Source organism: Otolemur garnettii, unplaced genomic scaffold, assembly GCF_000181295.1.
Source record: "Otolemur garnettii isolate 467f Iridium unplaced genomic scaffold, OtoGar3 scaffold00015, whole genome shotgun sequence".
NCBI lineage: Eukaryota > Metazoa > Chordata > Mammalia > Primates > Galagidae > Otolemur > Otolemur garnettii.
Genome location: NW_003852410.1, coordinates 5203535 through 5214823, shown reverse-complemented (window position 1 = coordinate 5214823; position 11289 = coordinate 5203535). Strand labels below are relative to the sequence as shown.

General features: G+C 38.7%; 1 non-coding gene across 1 annotated transcript; it reads right to left on the bottom strand.

Annotated features, from left to right (window-relative positions):
* Positions 1–8390: 8390 nt before the first annotated feature.
* Positions 8391–8495, bottom strand: LOC111723794. Its single transcript, XR_002772262.1, has one exon. It is a non-coding gene; the product is annotated as a U6 spliceosomal RNA (small nuclear RNA).
* Positions 8496–11289: the final 2794 nt, after the last annotated feature.

The window sequence follows — 11289 nt, the reverse complement described above, 5'->3', positions numbered from 1 at the left end:
TCCATCCATGTGAACATGAAGGATGTAAAGTCTCCATCCTTCTTAATGGCTGCATAGTATTCCATGGTGTACATATACCACAGTTTGTTGATCCATTGATATTTGGGCACCAAAGCATTTTGCCAACATGTTGCAGTGCTTCCGACTGACTTTATGGTGTACTTTTTTGTGCCAAAGTAACTGATTTAGAAAGCTCTATATATTCAGGGAATGTACTTAGAGCATTCAAGTCCATAATTGCTGGCTAAATCAGACTCTGGACACTTATTTGATTTATGTTGAAGAAAATGATTTGAGAACTAGTGGCTCATCAGTTTAAATAAAATAACTTATATGACCTTGAAATGCAGGCTGGTGGAATATAGCGTCAGAAGGCCGGGCCAAGAGACCCATCACTCTGTCTTCCCAACTGCATGGACCTTGGTCTATTCCCTGAGTGTTCTGTGATTCCACCTGCTTCTGGGTAAACTAGCAATGCCAATATTATATACCCATCATCTAGGGCTGTCCTGAAGATAAAAGATGGACTGTGTATTGCTCTTGGAATTCGATAAATAGAGTACTTCTGTAATTGTGGAGTTCCAGAAATAAACATATTTTTTTCTTATGAGACCATGGTATAATTTTAAAATACGTATACTGAAAATTAAGCTGCTTCCCTTTAATTTTGTGAGTATGAAGTTTCATTTTGAATCAGACCATATGCTTAGACATCTAGAATTCCAATAACTTTGCTGTTTGGGTTGGCATCTGACTATTGTTCCTCTAAAGGTATTTTCTCTTGCTTTACCATAGACTTCCTTCTTTATCAGTTCCCTGAAATGCACTAAGTGTTCCCAAACGTTTTGTATCCTTTGTTAATCTTGTCTTTCTCCAAAGGTTTTTATAAGTTAATACACTTCGTTAGTAGATTCAGGGAATTTCTGGGTAAGGGGATAGATTCCTTTATGGATTTGAACTTTTAAAAAAGCAAAGCACTTCATTGTTCCAAGTGAACACATGACCTTGACCTAACTATGAGGGAATCTGAGGAATGTTCTGCTGTGTCCCCCAAAAGAAGATGCAGTGGACACTCAGCTTTGTCTTCTCTGTCCATCATTTTAAAGTTACACATGCTGTATCTGAGTTGTCTTTCTGATGCCAACCTTAACTTGAATTTTACTCTGAAGGTAACCGATCAATTCTTTAACACAGAACGTTTTTACTCAAGGGGGTGAAGAAAGCATCGAATTTTAAGAAAATTAACGTTTTTATTGTGGTTAATAACCTGGTTTTCTAGGTTTTATGTACACATTGATTAGCATCATTTCACATTTCTACATGAATTTTTTTTGCCATCATTGAGCATATGCTGTGCATCCATGGCCGATGTACATTTCACACGGCACACATCGTTTGCATGAAACACAAAAATGAAACATTTCAATTTTAACAAGATAGCATTATTGCTTTAATTGGAAAACACCAACATTCTGCTAAAATCGTGTTAAGACAAAACAGTGGACTTGGCTCCAGTCCCCTAATTGATCCCCAATCAGGTTATTTCTCACTTTTATCTCTTCACAAGGGCCTAAAAATTCTGATTTTATTATGCTCGGAAACGTTTTCATTTCCCATGGCTTCCAGATGCTTGTTTGATTGTATTTTTTTCCCCTGATCCAACCCTGATTGTTTCTAAATTTCATGCCCATCGTTCCCATATGTAGGTTCTCCTTTTAATTTGCCTCCACTTACATGATTCTATCTATCCTTCAAGGAACACCCTCTCCAAATATGCCTGCTAATGAGGTCCTGCTCGAGATATAAAAATCTCTTTGTGGCCTTCCTCCAGAATTCTCAAGCCCAATGTTGATTTTTAAAAATTATTTTTACTTCTTTCACTAAGCATAATTGATATTACATTTGGGGGGGTCCATGTGATAATTTTATACATTTGTACAATTTGTAAAGATCAAATCAGTGTAATTGGGATATCTGTCACCATAAACACTGGTCTTTTCTTTATGTAAGAAACACTCAGATTATTTTCTTCTAGCTACTTTGAAACATGCAATAGATAATTAGCTGTAGGTGAGCTGTAGCCACCTCACTGATGTATCAAACACTAGGTCATATTTTTTCTATCCATGTTGATTCTTTATTGTGAGTTTTTAGAACTCCAGTCTATTTGCCCTTGGAGATAAAGTCACTTCCTTGTCTGTAATTTTATTCCCAGAATTAAGTGTAGGGGAAGCACACAGAATAAGTATTTGCTGGAACAAGTGATAGATTTATATATTTGGCCTTTAGTTTTGTCTTATGCCTTTGGGTGCCATTCAGAGCAGGCTAAGTCATTCCGCTATACCAAATCATCTCAGGGTCTGATAAAAACAAAGGGTGCCGAATGTTCCTTGTGGATCAGCCAAAGCCCTGCTACACATCTTGTTCATTCTAAGACCTAGGTTGATGGAGCAGCCTCTATGGAAAACACTTGGATGGTCGTGTCAGTGGGAAAAGAAGCATGGTACCCACAGCTTGGCTCTGGTGCGTCTGCCTGGAACAGGCATATGTCACTTGTGCTTCTTTTGATTAACTGAAATGAAACATCTTGAGTTCAGCAGAGTGGAAATGTATAATCCCCCCTCAGGGCATAGCACACTAAAAAAGGAATTTTTTTGGCAAATAGCAATGCAATCTACCACTGGAATGTACCTATATATCATCTAGCACATTTATTTAATCACTTCGGAGGGTGCATTTATCTTACATACTCAATGGTAGGATAAAATCATGTACAACTTAAAAGAAAACTCCTTTCACAGGTCAGCTGCAGGTTGTCTACAACGAATGAATCCCAAGAATGTACAGAATTGTGAATTTGTAAGCCGGCATTATTTTGGCTAACCTGAACCACAGCTCTTATAAAAAACTCTCTGATGAAACGAAGACGTAGACATTCTTGTTTGTTTTATGGCATGATAAGCTTGTTTTCAATTTCACATTTTCCCAGATCTGAAGAACAGAGCGTGAGGGAACCACCCTCCTTGGTGATGGCTTTCCAGTCTGGTGCTTCTCTCCAGTCTGCTTCCTCCTTCGACTCTTGCTGTAGCTCAGAACGTTTCGGATATCTGAACATTTGAGCAAACATTAGCAGAGTGCAGGACAGTAAGGCGATTAAGCCCCATCATCTTTTGTCTTTCCCTTCTCCATCTGTGTTGGCATCATTAGCTCTAATTTCACAGTAGCATCTCTTCTGATGGAACACATGTGGACTTCACCTGCTTGGTTTAGTTTACTTTCCTTTTTGCAAAACCTTGCAAACGGTTTCGTTTGAATCCACTTTCTGACGCCCGCCCTGCTTCCTCTTTGCTTTTCCTTCCTGCCTCTCTCTCTTTTTCCCTGCTTCATCTCTTCCTTTCTCCCTCCCTCCTTCCCTTTCTTTCTTCTTTCCTCCTCTGGTTCTCAATGGCAAGCAGATAGGAGTTGTGATGGGCAGAGTCTTCCGTGTGTTGACTGTCTCCTTCATCCCAGGCACGTGGTGGGGCTTCAGTACCCTTCAGATCAGAAGGCATATGGTACGTGTATACACACCAAGCATTAGCTCTTCCTCCAAAATACTGTAAACTGGCTGAATATATTTGAGCCCTTGTCTGAGGCATTTAAACATCCTTATTTCTTGTCCTAAGCAGGGACAAAGAAGGGATAGCTCCACCTCTTCATGTGAACTTAATCGAATGTACGTGAAATGATTTATCTTTAATAGGCCCACGCGGCTCACACATTTGCTATCATTACTGACATTACAGCTCCAGTGCTCCCTTAGTAAAATTAGTAAAATCTGCCAGGTCTGGTACAGTTCCACTCAAGGCTCCTTAAGAACTAAGTAAAAGCCACTGTTCTCCAAAGGGTTCCCAGCTGATCATTAGTACTCCAGCCCTCCTTTCTCCCCAAACTTGTGAACATGCCAGTGTCAGAATTTACGTGCAATTGCTCTCCTCAGATTCCCTTCCACCAGTTCAGTTCAGCTCATACCCTGGGAATAAGCCACACTCTCATCCATTCACTCCCCGATTTTAATAGCACAACCTCTCCCCATCTGTCAGGTATCCTGGGAGGTCCAATTTCCTACCGTTAAAAGCTAAGTTCCTGCCTAGAAAATAGTCACATCAAATACAGAGAGACAGATGCTAAGGTCCAAGTAAGCCCATGGTCCCCTACAGGGATGGAGGAGAATGACCAACCCAGCCTCGGGGGAAATGTTTGTAAGCAGAGCTGGGTGCTCCTTTGCTCAGAGGTGGACACTCATGCCATCATTTCTCTGCTCAGAGGTGGACACTCATGCCATCATTTCTCAGGCCTGAGGTAGGGCATTTAATTTATAAAAAAATTTTCTGCTAATTTTTCTATTGATACACAATAATTATACATATTATGGGGTACACTGGTATTTTGATACATGCACACAGTTATACATGCACTGTAATTATCAAATCAGTTTAACTGTCATCTGTAATACCTCAAATATTTATTAATTCTTTGTGTTGGGAACATCCCGAATTTTTTTCTCAAGCTGTTTCGGAATAACAGTTGATTATTCTTGACTATATTCACCCTACTGTTCTACTGAGCGCTAGAACTTCCTTCAAGGTAGTGTTTTCAAACACGTAATGATGAAATCCTTAGATTCCACTGAGGAGTACAACTGAGTTTGTTGCTAGAGTGTATGTTTGTGGAGATAATATTTATAAAGAAAAATTTTCTTTGAAATCTACCAAAAACACAGAGAAGTACATTCTAAATGTATAATCGATTAAATATGAAATAAACATGCCTGTGTACCAGGACCTGGGCTAAGAAATAGTACCTCACCAGCCCTTGGATGTCCCCTGAGCATCACTGTCTGGCAATACCACCTCTAGAAGGAAGGCAATCCTGACTTCTACCATCCTAAACTGTTTTTTCTTGGTTTTTGAACCTCACGTAAGTGCATTGCCATCATACAACCTGTATTCTTTTGTGTTTGTTTTTCTTTTATGAGACAACTTCCTGTTTATGAGTTTCACCCACACGGTATGGTAGGATTATAGAATACGCATTTTCTCTGATTTGTAGGGTTGAATTTAATATCCCATTAAATCCACAATTAGTTATCAGTTCCACGTTAAGAGATTATCTGGGTTTATGGGTTTTCTAGATGACTGTAATTGTGTCCCTCAGCACAGAATCTTGGCAAGCAGCTGACCATCTGACTCTGACACTGTTTTCATTTCCTGATATTTATTTATTACTTTCTATCTTGGAAAGTTATGGTCATTTTTTTGTTTGCTTTTTTTAATTTTAGGTGGTGATATAAAGTTTTCTTTAAAAAACAAGTTTCATTGAAAGGGAATCATTTTAAAAATCTTTTAAAAAATTCTTAGTAATTTCATAAGTATAATAGTAATACTAGGGCAAATATCACAGAGATTCAATTCAAATTAATGAGTGAAGGAACACTGGGTTTAGAACCTTGGCGTTTTTTGTAAAAATGTAATGGTTTGCATGCGAAAGGTGTTAGCAGTCATCTTCCTGAACCAGTTGGTTTCATGATTTATCAGAGTGCGTGAGATTAATCCAGGCTTGCTCTGTCAAAGTCCAGAAAGGTCTGTAATCAGCATGCCAGGAGTTTGAACAGGGTTCAAGTGAGACCAGCAGCCAGAAATCTTGGCACTGGGAAGAAAGAAAAATGCAAAAGTGGTGACCACTTGGGAATAGGGTTGACATGGAAACGTACAAGGTAGGAAGGACAGTGCTTACTCCTCACGCACTTCTCACTGGAGTATTAGGCAGAGCAAGGAACTGACTGCACCTCACTTTTTCCTTCTTTCCCCATGAATGCAGCATTCTTAATAATATTAGTTGTGACTTACAGCACACTCACTATGTATAAAACACTTTTCATGCTTTATATCATTTAATTCTTACAACAAGCCTGCAAAGAAGTACTGTGGTCTGCAGAATATGCCCCCCAAAGAGGTCCACATCCCAATCCTTGGAACCTGCAAAGGTATTACGTTTAATGGCAAAGAAGGATTAAGCCTGAAGGTGGAATTAGAAAGCAGCTGCTTTTATGATAGGGAGATTTTGCTGGATGACCTGGGTGACCCCAACGAAATCACAAAGGTGTTTAAATGTACAAGAGGTAGGCAGACAAGGAGGAGGCTGTTTGAGAAGAAGGAGAAAGGGATTAGGGCCAACAGATGTGGGGGAAATTTAGAAGCTGGAAAGGGAAATAGACCCACTCAGAGCCTACAGAAAGGAGCAGGGTCTGGCTGATTTAGGGTAGTGCGACCCACATCAGAGTTCTGACCAACAGAGATGGAAGATAATAAATTTGTCATGTTTAAGCTACTAATTTATGACACCCATAATGCACTCACACCATTACTAAGAGAAACTGGGGCAGAAACAACACAAACTGATCCCTCAAAAGGGCTGGATTAGAAACAAGATCTGACTCCAAAACCAATACAGTTGACTATTAACACAGTGGGTTGGGATCTCCTATGGTTGACATATTTTAATCCACCCACCAGATGGGAAGAAGAAAATCAAAGGGGCTCCATGAGTCTGAGAACTGGAAAAGGAAGCTCATCACATGCAGAGAAGGACGTATATTCACTGGCCTTTCAAATATATTTCTAGATAAGGTATATCTGCGAGAAGGTCCATGATCAGGTATGTAACAGAAAAGGCAACTAACACCACCTTAATGGTAAAGGAAAATCATTGGCCTATATAATAATAGGTATTTACAGGCCTTTCAAATATACTTTTGAATAAGGTATATCTGCAAGCAGGTCCATGATCAGGCATGTAACAGAAAAGCCAAATAACACTGCCTTAATGATAAAGGAAACTCACTGGCTTCTGTAATAATAATAATCATAATAAAAAATACCTAATGGTGGGCGGTACCTGTGGCTCAAAGGAGTAGGGTGCCAGCCCCATATACCAGAGGTAGTGGGTTCAAACCTGGCCCCAGCTTAAAACAAACAAACAAAATACCTAATGGTGCTTCTAACCTATTTCAATTTAATATAGTAAATTTAATAGAATTTAATAGAATTCAATAGAATTGAATAGTCAATTTAATAATGAGGTTGTGGTTTATATGGTTTATTTTTATTTTTTTAAAATTTTTTCTTTTCCCTCTGCCTTTCTTCATCCTGTATACACTTTAAAGCTACCTCTCTCTGGGTCCGAAGAAGATTTTCTGCATCTGTGGGGGCCATGTGCTCCCTTTGTACTTATAGCAGGAAAAAGAGAATGCCAGAGAATGCCTTTTGGACCTGCATTCCCAGGAAAACAAACCAAAACTGGCATTTTAAAAAATGAACTTCTCAGTGTTCAAAGAAGTTTAGATCCATGCTCACCGCTATCTGGTTCTGCCAAGAAGCACATCCTGCCTACATCACACCTGACTCCAGGACAGTAACCTCTCTGATGCCCTGTGGATGACCACAGAGAACAGGAGCCACTGGGAAAAAGTCTGGCTCATGAGAAATGGAAAGCAGCCACATAAACACTCCAAGGGAGAAAGAGGATCGATCAACACCAGAAGGTTAATTCTGGCCCAGTTTGATAAGAACCGGAGTCAATTGCCTGTACAAATAATCTGTAACAAAGAGATCCAACCCTGCAGTCGCCACATTTTCTATTTGTGTATAAGGGTTCATGGGAACGTTGAATATAAACAGCTTACAGGATTTTTTTTCCAGATAATATAAGGGTACACATGATTAAGTTATGTTGTTTACACCTGTAAGGTGAAGTCCAAGTTGAGCCGTAGTCATTTCCTTCACTCAGGAAGTATGCCGTACACCCCTGCAGACTTCCTGGGTGGGAACTTGCTGAGCCCTCTCTCTCCCTCCCTGCTTCTTGAGTTTAATTGACTTTTCCTCTCACGTGAGCAGTAGTTGTTACTCTTCTAGTTTCAATTGGTGAGCAGCAGTTGTTACTCTTCTAGTTTCAATTGACTGACTACGTGGGATGTTTGTATTTCCACTCCTGTGACACTTTACTAGAAGAGTGTTCTCCAAATCCATCCTGGTTGCCACAAAAGATATAAAATCTCCATCTTCTTTATGACTGAGTAGTACTCCCTGGTAGACATATGCCACAGTTTATGAATCCATTCATGTGTTGAAGAACATTTTGAGTTGTTTCCACATATTTGCAACTATGAATTGGGCTGCTGTAAACATTTCAGCATAAATGTCCTTACAGTAAAATGATTTTTTTTTCTTTTTGGGTAGATACCTAGTAAAGGGATTGCAGAATCAAATAGTTTATTAGAGAACTCTCCATACTTCTTTCTATAAAGGCTGTACTAATGTGCAGTCCCACCAACAGTGCAGGAGTGTTCATTTAAAAATAAGGAGCACTTCACTAATTTGCCTGTCACTCTGACTCAGGGGCCATGCTACTCTTCTCTGTGTCGTCCAATTTTGGTACGTGTGCTGTCAATCCCCGCATGGTGTCTTATAGGATCTTGATCCTAGCAATATACTTTGAAATAATCAAAGAGCTCCAGGATTTGTTTATAGTATTTTTTTTTCTGTATCCAATTGTTTAATCTACTCAATTCATTATTTAATCAGTTCTTGAAAAACATTATTTGTCAGGACACTATAAAGATAAATAATCCCTTTACTTACTTATAGGCTGCTATTCCTAATCCAAAGTCACAGATTTTTTTCCTTATTGCAATAAGACAACTTGGTAATTGAATAGTGAGTGGATGACAATCTTTTAGTTTCTATTTATAAGAACTCTCAACTCCTCAATAAACTCACAGCCAAGGAAATATTAATCAGTTGCCAATAAACAGCTCTACGCTGGAGTTCACATATGTTTCTCCCAGAAATAACAGATGCTTCAATGAAAACTGTAGAACCTCACTCGCTGGAGACAATATTTTTGTCATTAAGAGTTTCTTTTTTTTTTTTTTTCCTTTTTGTTATGACTGAGCTATCAGTTAAAACATAAAAAGTCAGCTGGAAGTTGGAAAGGAAAAAGGTTGGTTACTCATTTCAAGTTTTCAATGAATGTCCTGAGTGCTGACTACATAGAGGGAAAAGTATACTGACGTCTAATCTGAATGCTGTATGTAACTGACAGAAATAATGATTAAGAAGAATATTTCTAAAGTCTGCTTAAGCAAATGGAAAAATGCCTTTAGTATGTACTAGCTATAACCTCTCTAGCCCTCTACAATGGGAATATTGATGCTATTAATTTTACTTTATAGAATTGCTGAGAGGAAAAAAAAAGAGAGAGAGAAAATACAGAGCAGTTAGCACGGTTCTTGGCATATACAGAGACGCAGTGAGTGAAGCTAATGTAATTATCAAATGCTTTTATCTGGCATTCACATCAGCTTTTACAAATTAGGAAACTGAGGTTTAGAGTTGTTGAAAGCTTTGTCCAAAATTTTACTATCTAATGAGTGCCAGATCCATATTAGGTACCGAAACTACTATGGCCTTTTACTTTTGGTACTGACTAGTTAATTACTAGTTAATTATTTTTGGTGTTAACTAATTAATTATCAGTCACAGATGCATCTGTCTCCCACAGCAAGCAAGTTTTCTGAAGAAAGAAGCTGGGCCTATTTTATGCTGTTATATTCCTGGGGTTTGGCACAACTCTGGGCACATCAAATGTCTTTGATAAGAATCAACGGAAAAAATAAAGCAATGAACATATTACAAACAAAATATGAACATAAATGAACATTTATAAACATAATTTTCCCATCAGAGAAAACTATAACTGATCCCTTAAATAATTATATGGAAAGGTAGACAGTTATTTTTGGAGACTTCCATATGCAACTTGTAGGCGTATTCTATATATCATGAAATTAGTCTTCAGCCGTTCATGGGGTATTTGCTAACTCCACACACACATTTGTAGTTATTGGATCCTATTGTGAATTACGGCACCAGAGGTAACGAATCCAGCTGCTCCACGTTTTCTCCTGGACTGGATCCATGGACATTTCTCCTGACAGAGTATCTGACCTCATGCTTCCTGACTCTCAACCTGGCAAAGCAGTGAGAATCGTCACTGGTATGTGAAAATTTGAGATGTAACGTTATACATGCAAATGAAATAACCGTTGGCAAAAGTAATCATTGTTACTCACTAGAAGAATTAATAGTTACAGTCTGCCCTGTTTTCTGTTGAGGTTTAATTTAATTCTGCGGCATGTATTAACAGAGGAAATTAATTTGGGTTTAATTGTTGTGTGTGGCTGTTAATGTGCACAGTTACAACAAATATTTAGCTACAGCGAACCACCAACCCAGCGACTTTGCTGACACACGTGTGCTGACAGGGAGTCTCCGAAGGAGGAAATGGGATCTGCTGGGCAGGTTCCAAGTGCAATGTCATCAGTAGTAGGTTGGCATGGTTCAAGGAATAAGGCACCGGGCCTGGAGGAAGAATGGCACACTACTAAAAACTTGCGTATCTTTAAACTTTCCACTAGAGAATAGCAGGAGAAAACCAATTTACCCCAGGAGTTTAAGAATTCAATGAATTGGTTCATGTGAAAACAGATATGTGAGTGGTAAAGCATCAGCTTCAAATGAAAAGAATCTATATAGCAAACATTTGGTGTGTCCATTTAATGATACATTTATTTAATGAGTCAGTTAGGATGAGATAGGTATCGAAAAAGGATTCAGGAAAACATTAATGGAGGAACAGAATGTGGTTTGATTAAGTATTGATCAAGTTGCCTTCATTGCAAATATTACCAAGAATAAAAATTCCACATACCAAGAAAAAGGGTTAAATCCTCTGGAGGTTTGCTCTTTCAAACGAAAAATTCAAATGAAAAATGCTCTTTCATTACTATCGCAACATTCCTGCATGGATGCATGGCGCAAGATGAAGACTTCTGGAGCCAGGCTGAACTGGGGCAACAGCAGGGGTCAGCCAGCTGGGAGATTAAGCTGCTCATTGAAGGCATTTGAGCCTCAGACTCCTCATCTGAAAACTGGAGTCATAACACTTCCAAGGGTTTGGGGGGAATATTAAATATAACAGTGTATGTAAAACACCGTGCCGGAGAAAGTTTCTTAATACATGTTATCTTTGTCTCCAGTAGGGACTTTGGACATTTTACTAGAATTCATTGCAATGGCATATAAGCTCTTAAATAGGACAAATGAAGACAGCTCATTATCTCTTCATAAACAATTAGAATTATGGAGTCTGGGCCCAAGTATATTTCATGTTTATGTACTCGTCCATCGC